Genomic DNA, 9224 nt, shown 5'->3' on the forward strand with positions numbered 1-9224 from the left:
AGGAGTTCAATTTGATGGATGTAATGAATTTGGTAGAGTCTTTCCACTGCACAACCAAAATTGGCTCCTTCCAAAAGGAGATGTATTTTAGAGATGCAGGTTACCATAACTAAATCTCAACCTTTCCTAGAAGGCCAATGAGAAAGATCCATGAGAAACAGGTAAGTCCAGGAGGGAGTTCCGAGTCAAAATTCTTCATGAAGGACTAAGGGCTAACCTTTTGGGAAAATCAAATGAAATATAAAGACCACAGAGAACCAGAGGCAGAATCTGGAACTGAGACAAGGGGATGTAAGTGGCTAAGGGGTAAAATAAAAGCAAGAAAGAGGGTGCATGAGATTGCCCAGAGAAGCCCTAAGACCTCAGATGGACAGCACATCCAGTAGGCTTAAAGGATTAGAGATTCATTGTCTTTGCAACCAATGTTTTTTAAGACTTCATTTTGGAATACTTTGAGACTCACATACATGTATGCTTACACGAGTAGTATGACTCCACATCATGCACAACCATAGAAACAAGAAGATATACCCCATTTGTGTACAATGAATCAAACTGCAGTCTGTAAAAATTAAAAAAAAATTTAAAAAGTTGCAAAAAGAGATCAGAGAAATTCCTTGTATCCTATTCTTACCTCCCCCCACCCAAATGACAACATCTCACTTAAATACAAATGATCAAAACTAGGAAATTGACATTGACACGATAATTTTAAGTATGCTACAGGGTTAATTTGCATTTCACTAAAATAAATATTTTGGGTGTACTCTTTTCATTCCTGTCACAACCTGTACTAGGGGTCAGACCCAGTGCCTGATCTTATACTGTTTGTAATATATTGACAAAAGCTTATAGACCAGCCACATACCACTTGACTATATAATTTTGTAGCTAGTATTTGTAAATACTGTTATCTCTTCAAGTTGCCTTGACACAGGAAAAGCACTAATTGTGTCATCTCTCACAATTCATTTCACTTAAGCATGCAAAGACTGACTCTGTTCTTTGTGTCTTCAAATTACAGTTGATATACAATAGTGAAAGATTCCTAGGAAGGTAGCTAGTGAAGGAGAGGTAGGAAAAGCCATGGGAATAACGAGACTTTCCTTTCTGGCCTCAGAGAATGCAATTGAACACTATGTTCTCTGGCTAAGCTTTAGTATTGTCTTAGTCAGTCTTTTTTAATTTTTTAAAAAAATTTTTTTTCTGTTGCTGTGACCAAAAGATCTGAGAAGAACAATTAGAGGAAGAAAGGTTCATTTGGGGACTCTCAGTTTCAGAGGTGTCAATGTATAGACAGCTGGCTCCGTTCCTTGGGGCAATTAGTGAGGTAGAACATCATGGCAGAAGAGTGTGACTGAGGAAAGCAGCTCAGAACATCATATAAGGAAGCAGAGAGAGAAAAACTCAACTTGCCAAATACAAAACATATACCCCAAAGGCCTGCCCTCAATGACCCACCTCTTCCAGCCACATCCTACCTGCCTTTAATTACCACTCAGTTAATCCCTATTGGGTGAAGGCTCTCATAAACCATTTCACCTTTAAGCCTTCTTGCATTGTCTCACACATGAGTTTTTTTGGGGACACCCCACATCCGAACTACCCACAACTGTTTAAAGAGCATCAGAGTGTTTTGTGTGCTTGTGTGTAGGTTAAAAACAAATGGAATCCCTCAAAAACTTGGAGATTTTAACTATGCATTTGTTTGTAATTACAAATAATTTTATTTTTGATAGTAAATAGCAACCAACCACTAAAACCAGGACTAGTTACTCTACTGTTATTTTGTGCACCATTCTGAAAGCTAGAATGCATATTATTATATGCATAAAGTCAAGAGTTTGACAATAATATAACCAGTAGAGAAAGCAATTCCTTGTTGTTGTTGTTGTTTAAGAATTGGTTTTACTGTGTCATTATATAATACTCATGGAATTTTTTGCTTGTTTTTGTATGCTAGAAGTCATTTCAAATTATTTTATATATAGCATAATGCTCTAAAAGAAATGTGTAAAATGATTATAGCTAGGTCCTGGAGAGTGCAAGTTAGTTTCTCTGTGTGTGTCCACTTTAAATCCTATTATTTAGAAGCAGATGCAGTAATACTAAGTAAATACATATTTACTAACCCTACGTGCCTCCACCCACACACGGGCACCTATTATAGAAATACGAAAGGAACAGCAGGCAGACTCCCTTTTCACTCAGCTTGAGCTGCAGAGCTCCTGTGTTTGCTTATTTGAGAAGGGGGAAAAGATCATTTTAAAGTTAAATTGCCTAGTGAACCCATCTATCATTTGCAAAAGCGTAATGAGCTGGAGCCAGAAGCCTAAGTTCCTGCTTTCTCCCCCTTTCTCACGGCCAAGATGTAAGACATAAAAAGCAATTTTTCTTGATGTGTGATCAAACGATGGATTAAGACTTGCTAGGAGTCGGTGATCAATTGTCTGATAATATGTGACAGATCTTGTCAGGTTGACGAAAATGTACCCCAACCCAAAGGGAGAGAAGTCTCTGAGCTGTGAAGGTGCTTTCTTAAGCAATTGCCTGAGAAGGAGAGGCCCCTGTGATATCAATTATCTTCTGTATCAACACCAAGCAGGTTTTCTGCTGTGGAAGCTGCCACCGTGGTTTGACGTGTGTAAGTTAATACTAATTAGATGCATTTCAGTAATCACTTAACTTTAATTGGTTTTGTATCTTATTTTTCAAAGGAGGATGGTATAGACTTGTCCTAATATTTTACCAAAATAATGTTCCGCCAGACATGAAATGAATCCCCCCACCCACTCCCCCACAATCTGACAGGCCAATAAAAATAGTCTTAGGTGATTAAAGAATCTTTTTTTTAAAGGCAGACATAATGATAAAAGGTAATGAAGCCAAACAGCTGGTGGGCTCCTTGGTGAATCAGCTTGTACCAGGATCTGGGGAAGCCTCCAGCCTTGGTGTGGTTGGCAGGATTCAGACTTAGCAATAGACCCCCTTTGGGGGAGGAGGAGAGAGAAAGACAACAGTAAACAGACTACTGTTCACATCTTTCACAGCAGTTTCAAGCTGGCACATTAACATCAGCTCACCTACCGATGGCCCCAACTTAAGGACGTGAGGCAGAAACGTACGTTTCCAGATCACCTGGGCTTATTTTGGAAGACCAGGGAAGTGGAAGTCAAAGCTAGATTTTTTTTTTTTTTTTAAATTTTGTACTAAGCTTGCGGAGAAAAGCTTATTTTTAACACAAGACTCAAGAAAGAACAGAAGTAGGTTTTAGATTCCTTCCCAATGCAAACGGGGTGGAATCTGCCTACTCAGCATTTTCTTCCAGTTTGGCTGTAAAGGAGGACCCTGAGCTGAAGCAATTATTCCTGTATAAACAAGCTGTCTCCCCATTTGAGAGACATTTACATGTGGTATTGTAAATGCAATCCTAGAAAGGCTAAGGCTGAGCTTTTATATGTGTACAGAGTAAAAGTGGGAGAAAGCGTAGGGATTGGAAGGGGAGGTTCACAGTGAAAATCCAACTCTGTTGATCCAGGGAGCTATCATCCTACAGAGACAGGTATGTTTCATGATGTCTCAAAACCTTCTTTTTTTTTTTTTTTTCATCCATTCATCGAATGGATATATAAGCATACATCTCTGTATAAGCATTTTTAATTCTATTTTCTGGATTTATTATGTGCCAGATCCATGCGTGACCTGGGGATTCAGGGACGACTAAGATGAAGTTCTTGACCTCATGGAGCTTGAAATGGATGTACCTTAAAAATTCTTTAGCTCACAGTTTTTATGTTTGCCAAACGGAATTCTGGGGAGCTAATTGAAGGTCTTTAGGTGGAATTATGGGGGAAAGCTACACAGACATGCTCAGCCCACGTCCATCACTTATCCTCAGCTTGGGGTAAAGGGCTTTGGTCCTTGGTCCTTGCTATATATTAGGATACTTTATGAAATTTGTTTAGAAAGCAAAAGGTAAAAAGGAGAGAGAGAGAGAGAGAGAGAGAGAGAGAGAGAGAGAGAGAGAATATGAGAACGAGAGTCCAATTTTTTTTAAAAATTTTATGTAAAGAAAATTAAATTCTTGTGCCTTAGAAGTGTCTGTGACATCCTTGGTGACAGTCAAGGGAGCCCAGCCGGTCTGCTGTCAGGTTGTCACAGCAGGTTACCCAGAAGGTCAACAATGCCTCCCCTTTGCCATGTGCTGCCCAGAGTGGCAGGAGCTTTTCCATCTGCAGAGAAACACAGGCTTGCGGGCAGGTGCTGCTTAGCACGAGACTCCTCCAGACAGAGCGGAAGCTGCGCCCATTGACTTCTCTTCCACCTGAGGTTTCTGATATGCAGGAGGGCATCTTGTCTGCTTCTGAGAAATGTTTGGGACCTCTTGTGTGGACTCCAATAGCATGTGTAGGCCTTGGGAAGGAAGGAAGCTCTTATTATAGTGAAAGTCTATTAATTACCCCAGTTTATTTAAATTTTTCCTAAGATAGGCTTTGAAACTCCTGCCATTTTGATAATAATCAAAGCCAATTTGAGAGTGACCAAAATCACTGAAAAAGCTGATTCAGTAGACTGGGGATGAAAGGGCACGATTAAGGAGAGGGTGGGCAAGAAATCAGAGTGTCATGTGATGATGTGCTGACACTCCAGGTCACAGAGCACCAGAGGGTCAAGATGCAGGGAAAACAAAGTCCCCTTAGTGACACATAAGGGCACTTTCCTTTCCCTCTGCTATAGACAGTGAACATGGAAGTTGTTTGCAACCAGAGATTTCAGAGTCAGAGTGGGAAGTCATGGTTTATCTGGTTTGAGAACAGAAACCACCACGACCCATAGACAGTCTCCATAACCAAGTGTGAGCTTCTCCATTACCCAAGGAAGCTGGACCATTTCAACCCTGTCCACCTTTCACAGGTATCTAGTGACCAGGCCCAGCTCCTCTTGCCCAGTCCCAGCATTAACTATTTTTATCCTATCAAACTTAGAAATAAGATACCCCTTCTTGCATCTGCTTTAGAATCAAAAGGAATAAATTTGAAGATGAAACCCTTAAATTAAGGTATGACTTCAATGGGAACGTGTGGGGAAGAATAGACACTTCAGACACTATGAAGTAAGTACAGGGGATTAAACAGCGTAGGAAATGTTTTACACAGTGCCTGAGATGTTGTGATCATTCAAAGAGATATTTGTTGGATGGATGATGAATGAATGAATGAATGAATGAATGCTGAGCCTGAGGGGACTTTCCATAATGAACTTATATTGGGGATAACTGATCTCCAATTTGGAATCTGAACATCTCATGTTTCCATGATGAACACAGGGACTCCATCATAAAGTCCCATGGCAGAGGTCTGGGCAAAGCGGTGAGAGATCTGAGATAGGTTGGAATGCATTGTAGGTGGGAACCTCTTATCTTACATCTGTTTCCCCTCCTGGCTGTATCAATTCCAGAGCACCAGACCTGGTGGAAAGGAATATATGAATGCATTTTTTAAAACAAGACACCAGAGAAAAGGATGAGCATCCAAGAAGCTTTTCCAACTGAGAGAAATAAGCATTGCCAGAATCTTAATTTCAATGACTGGAAAAGAAAGAGAACTTGCTAGTGAGCATTTTCCATCTTCCCTAGAGAGGTCAAATAGATTTGATTTACACTTACTGAACATCCTAACTGAAATATTGCAATGGACAAAACCAAGTAAGAGTCTGAATTTAATAGAAAAGAAGACCTGATTTGTAATTCATTCACTCTCTTGAGAGCTAGTATGGGGAATCATACAGGGTCAGAAGTGAACTCCTTCCCTGGCCTCAGGGAGGCCATAGCTGAATGGAAAATAGAGGGAGTTGGCAATTGTCTTTAATTGGGCAAAAAGAGGCCAGTGCCAGTGTTTATAAACAAGGAGGAAGAATTGCCCCATCCAGACACAATATTCCCTGCAAGGAAGAGAGAGTTAGAAGGTTCACAGATGCATTTCTTTAGAAATAAATTCTTTCCAATTTTGCAATAGGAAGTGGCCTAGTTGGATATTTCCAGAGAAAGCTTATTGAATTTCCTATAATTTTAGTATAAGACTTATTCTAGGGAGCCTAGACTGTTGACTCAATGTCAAAGAAACTGAGTGACAAATTAACACATTCAAAATTAGTGACATAATAGTGACAAGAACATATAACTCATGTTCACCCTCCTTGGCCTTTCCCTTCATGGAACTGCCTCAGCTAAATTCAGGGAGTATTTTACTAGCTTACATATGCTAACCTTGATTTGGGCTCTGTGGAACATTAGGAGGTGTAGGACATCATATCTGTTTGTGGGAAGCTGTAAACCTCACTGGGGAAAAAGACACTTGACGCTGCTAGAATTAGACTGTGTTGTGCTTCCTTCATGTGCTAAGATTAATATCAAGACTAATTCCACAATAATATAGTAACTAATATTTGATCTTCCCAATAGTCACATCAGTCAAGTAGTTCTATTTAATTAAAACTGAAGTTCAGGTTAAATGATTTGTTCATGATTAAATAGCTAACATGATGCAGACATGGAATTCAAAATTGAGTTTCTGATTTAGAACCAGGATCTTCCCATTATACCTGGTTACCTTTCAGTGTTATAAAACTCTATTTTTAAATTAAGAGGTAAAACAAGAAGTAGAAAACATAATCTACTCAAAAATTTGGCTATTATCATATAATTGATCATGTGAAATTATCATTTTTTTAATAATCATTTTTAAGTATTTGAATTCAGCAAAGTCACATTTGAGGAGTAAAATAACACTTGTAAAAAAAATAGATGGTTTCACTGACTTGTACATTCTTTGACAGGTGTCAAAATATCACAGAGATGGAACCTCAGTCCCTTTTCTGAATTCCTGTGGAATCCAGAATATTCCAGGACTTGGTTGCCACTCAATATTAAACCACACCATCAATGCAGGATTCATGAAAAAGAAGTCAGTAAAAGTGAATAACCATTAACTAGAATTTTTCTAATGTTTTCCAGATAGTTTTCTAAAACAGTGAAGGATCAAGCAAAAAGGAATGAAGGTATTACAAAAATGGGCGTAGCTCACAAACAGAAAACAATAAAGGAAATAGATGTAGTAGACCACAGTCCTGCATCTTGTAAACAACATAATAAAGGCCAGGCATGCACAGTTTTACCTTGGGCTAAAATCTAACCCTATATATTTAGAAGTGCTATGCTGATAAAAGGAGATGAATAGGGATAAATTATTACAAATACTACTATGAGATTTTGAATTAAAAAATTAGGACCAAACGTGTAAGTTTGCTGAAAATATCATGTTAAAAGTACTAGTTGCATACACAAATGCAGCCCTTGATCATTCAGAAATACATTACTTTTTAATTTGTTTTCCAAAATTACCCAAGAGATTTTTCTCAGTAAGAACAAAACGCATGATTAAATCATACACCAATTTATTATTGTTTTTGTTTGTGGCTCGTTGGATTATTTCTTGGCCACATGAAAAGCCAAAGCCAGTTGAATGAGCACTCCAAAAGTACTACACTGGGGCCTGAAACCAAGCATGAAAAATGTTGGCAGGTAGAATGTGATTACGCATCCCAAAAAATGATCCTGGAAATCCATGTGAAATATTCACTTGAGAAACAATTGGGAAATGAAATGTATGAGCTGGAGAGCATGTGGAGGGTCCCTGTTATTTGGGAGGCAGGCCACTCTGGAGAGAGCAGCAGCAGGGGTGGAAAGAGTACAGCTTCTGGCTCATGGCACCAAGCGAAATGAAGTCCTCAAGGTCAGGAAATCCAAGAACCATATTTATATGCTCTGGGGTTTACCAACTGGAACACTTGAGCTATGCTGGATTTTCCCTGAGACTAGATTCCACCTGCCAAGTTGAATTTTTATAGCAATAATTGCCCAAACAGAATATCTTGACGCAGTTTTTTTTTTTTTTTTTTTTCTTTGAGACCGTCATATAGTTGCCAACATTTTAACAAGGTTAAAATAGTTCTGTCCTCAATTGATATCCCTGACTATCATCTCATTCCTCCATCCATCTCTAGGATGACTCTTTGGATTTTTCTTTTTTAAATAATTTCTCGATAAACATATTTTGAAGGTGTCTGCTGAAAAATTTATTTGGTAGTCTAAAACTATGAAGCCTGATTTGGTTTTATACGTATTGTCACATTCTCAAATTAAAATAATGGCATCAAGTGTCTGTGTCACATCATAAATTTTTGGAACGTGTAGAAGCCAAGCAGTACCTAATAAAATATATAAAAAACCTACTTGAGGAAAACTACAAAACTCCAATGAAAAATACCAAAAGAACTAGATAAAAGAAAAGGTATTCCATATTCCTGAGTTGTCAATGGGTCAATTCTTCTCAACTTTGTTGATCAATTCACTCTAATACTCATAAAAATACCAACAAATTATTATACTTGACTCTAAAGTTTATACAGAGAGATAAAAGACCCATAACAGTCAACACAATTTTGAAGGAGAAGAACAAAATTGAAACTATCCAACTCCGAGACTTACTTAAGGTACAGTAAATAAGAAAGTGTAGTTTTGGTGAAGACATAAACCAACAGAATAATGGAACGGAACAGAAAGCTTGGAAATGGACACACACTGTCAGTTGATCTAAGATGAAGGAGCAAAGATAATGCCATGGAACAGAGACAGTCTTCTCATTAAATGAGGCTGGAGCCACTGGATATTCACATGCAAACATAGCAAAAAAATCAACAAAACAAAACAATCAGAAAAAGACTAGACACAGACCTTATTCCATCTCAAAAAAACAATTCAAAATGAATTGCAGACCTAACTGTAAAGAGGGAAACCTATAAAACTTTCCAAAAGATAACACAGGAGGAAACATAATTGCCTTTTGATGTGGCAGTGAGTTTTTAGATACAACACCAAAGGCAGGATTCATGAAAGAAGTAATTGATAAGTTGGACTTCATTAGAATTAAAACCTGCTCTGTGAGAGATAACTGCCAAGAAGATCAGAAGATATGCCACAGACTGGAAGAAAACATTTGCAAATGACACATTTGATAAAGAACTATTATCCAAAATTACAAAGAACTCTTTAAATTCAGCAATAAAAAAAAAAAAAAAAATGAGCAACTCACTTAAAACCGGACAAAAGACCTGAACACATCACCAAGGAATATTATGTACAGATGACAAGTAAGCATATAAAAGAT

The sequence above is a fragment of the Sciurus vulgaris genome (assembly GCF_902686455.1).
Source record: "Sciurus vulgaris genome assembly, chromosome: 14".
NCBI lineage: Eukaryota > Metazoa > Chordata > Mammalia > Rodentia > Sciuridae > Sciurus > Sciurus vulgaris.